Source organism: Mus caroli, chromosome 16, assembly GCF_900094665.2.
Source record: "Mus caroli chromosome 16, CAROLI_EIJ_v1.1, whole genome shotgun sequence".
NCBI lineage: Eukaryota > Metazoa > Chordata > Mammalia > Rodentia > Muridae > Mus > Mus caroli.
Genome location: NC_034585.1, coordinates 54,214,215 through 54,217,406, shown reverse-complemented (window position 1 = coordinate 54,217,406; position 3,192 = coordinate 54,214,215).

Sequence of the window (3,192 nt, the reverse complement as noted above, 5' to 3'; positions counted from 1 at the left end):
CAAATGCTTCATGTCTTAAATGACTTGAATCTTGGCTGCAATTCTGAGATAAGCTTTTTCTCATAACCTTTTCACAATGGGCTTTCACCAGCTCCTTTAGAAAGGAAATTAAATTTTGCATTTGACTCCAAGTTCATGTTTCTGAATTGAGAAATGCTGTTGGTCCTGCAGATATGATATCATTAAGCAATAAAATTTAGGTTGCAAATACTTGAAATAAATATTTTATCTCCAAAAAAAAAGAAAATAACCTCTCCTTGAAGTTGATAAATGATTATTAAACTAAGCAGTGAAATGACTCCAAAAGAGAAAAGTAAAAATATTTCTGTATGTATAGCATGGTAACTTCCAAATATGGCCAGAAGAAAACCTACTCACATCCTCACGATTCTTACCAACATCTTAGACAGAAACGGTATGACTAAAGGTTGGTTAATGCATAGGAGAGTGTCAAATGCTAGAAAATAAAAGCCGAATTAGGTATGGGTTCTGTACAGTGAATGACATCTTCATTTCTCAGGACAGGGCATGTGACAACAGCTATGTCCTAATAAAAGCAAGATGTCTTCAGAAATTAGCAAGAAACTCCTTTTAGGCAAAGTTTTTAGCTCATTTTTTCCAGAACCCAAGCTGAGACTTTGCATAACCTGGAAGTAAACATGCCTGCTGCCAGAACTTGAGAAATACCAAACTCCAAACTTGTACAGAAGTGTTTGTCCCTAACCCTGCATCCCAACACCTTGGCCTGCTTCAGATATCCCCTTCCTTCCTTCCTTGTTGGACCATTATTCCCAGCCTGGATGGTAGGTGGGAAGTACTTATATTACAGTCTCAAATCAAGAAAATATTCAGAACTGAGACAATGGTTAATTCAAAGGCAACATCTGTGAGAAATATGATTGCGAACTAAGAAAGCAAGTTGTCTATCAGGAGACGAGTGATTCATGACTTTTTCTGGCAAAGGCTCAGACAGATGGAGTCGTACACACACGCTATTTTTTCCCACTAGGATTTTTGCCTAACTTTTATAACTGATTGCAGACCTAAGTGGGTATGCATTAAGAGCTAAAACAAATGTAATGAACTTCCTGATCAAAGCACCATTGAATCTCTTCCCTCATGATATTCCCACTCTGGCTTCTTCCTTTCAGTAGACACCTCAGGAAAGTTCTTGACTCAAATGTTTCTGAAGATGCAAGTCTTGTGACTCCCTCGGAGATCTCAGCATTGACAGAATAAAGAGAAAAGAAATTTCTCTCATCTACTTCCCCGTAGTTGGTAGAGCAGGGGCGTGTAGGTATTAGTCTTGTTTTGATCAAATGGAATGTGGCTAGTGAGAAGGCATGACATACACAAGAATTACAACTGTAAGTCTCATTATCTACTTTTTAATGTGCAGAAAATAAAACCTTAACAATTAAAAATCGCTCTCCATTTTTCATTGTGGGGAGTTAGTCTAATTGTTCTATTTAATTAGCAGTATTTGTCAATCCTTTACCATGCTTAATTTGTAAACCAATTTCTAGCACTAGTATGCAGGAAAGAAGTATTTGTATGGATTAGTATTGTATGGAGTTTAAAGCATTCACTGGTGGTGGTGGAGGGGGGGGTTGGGGATGTCTTGGAATGTCTCCTCTGTAGATAAGGAGCAACTGCTATAAATGAAAGTCAAGAGATACAAGATGTTGGCAGCTTTTAAAGAAGGCGTGATTGGGGACACTCTGGCATGGCATTTAAATAGAATCCTAATGAAGTAAAAGTTCAAGTGACAGGAATCATGGGAAGAGCTTTCCAAGCCAACAGAACAGTGTGTACAAAGTCCAGGAAGCTGTAAGGAGCTGAGCGTGTTTGTGTGTGGCTGGGATAAATTAAGGCGAGTGTGGAGGTCAGAAAAGCCACTAGAGGGCTTTGAACACATGAGTAATGTGCCCTTGCTTGGGTGTTTCAAAAGATTCTTGTTACTGCTAAGTAAAGAATGGACAGCAAAGTGGAGAGTGGGGAAAAGCCAGCCAGGGAGGCAACTAAGGAAACATCTCTCTAAAGCAGGGTTGAAGCAAAAGGTTTTCCCAGTTTGTTCTTCAGTGTACAACTTACCACAAGAAGAGCCACAGGTACAAGGCTGCTGCTGCCTCTTAGGTGCTTGCTGTATGAATAGATAGATGTCTGAAGGATGACACAAAGGAGAAAGCCCACTGAAGTTTGAACTAGGATAATGACATTAAAGACTAGCAGAAAGGTTTCAACTAGGGGAACATTTTAAAAGTTAGAAATAACAAGTGCAAGATTAAAAAGATTCTTTAGAAATGAATACCTCAGTAAATGCTGTAAGCATCCTGGCAGAAAATCAGGACTTCTGTAATTCAGGGAGCAGCTGATTGCAAGAGGAGGATCAGAGGTCTTGTCTGGATCATGTTACATGTAAGCCATACATTTGTCTTTCAAATGGAATTTGGGCAAGTAATTGATACCTGTGTCTGGAATTCAAGGAAGTGAAGCTCGAAGATACAAGTGGACAGTGTTCAAAACATATATACACAACCAAATCACCTCCCAAAATTAATTGTGCCGGAGAACTGATAAGGTCCAAGAAACCTTGGATTATCTCAGTACAATGACCAATAGAAGATGAAGAACCAACAATGTTTTTTATCCAACAGCAACAACAGCGGCAACAACAAAGGAAAGCAGAGGAGACTAAAAAGAACACCAGAAACTATGTGTTGTTTCAGTGTTGAAAAAATATTTCAAAATGACCTAAGAGGTCAACATGACCACTGAGAACCAACCACAGAATTCTAAAATACCAAGGTCATGGTGACACTAACAAGCACTTCAGTGGTGAGGACAGCTAACCCCTCTTTAGACTGACTCCAAGAAGAAATAAAAAAATAATAGAGGCCACAAAAATGGGCATTCTTTCCAGGAAATTTGTTTTATATTAAATGAAAAAAGTCAAAAGATAGGGAAAGCTGGAAGACAAAGAGCTATCAAAGCACGAAAGCATGCCCACATGTCTATGGATGTGTATTATTTCAAGTGAAACACATTGCCATGTATTTATATGCTGATAGAAGGATCCAGAAACAAATATAGGATTTCATGAGATGAATGTAATTTCAAGGCCAAGTATAAGCTAAACAAGGGCAGCGGTATTTGGGAACCAAGTAGCAGACTCAGTTTAAGAAGGATCAT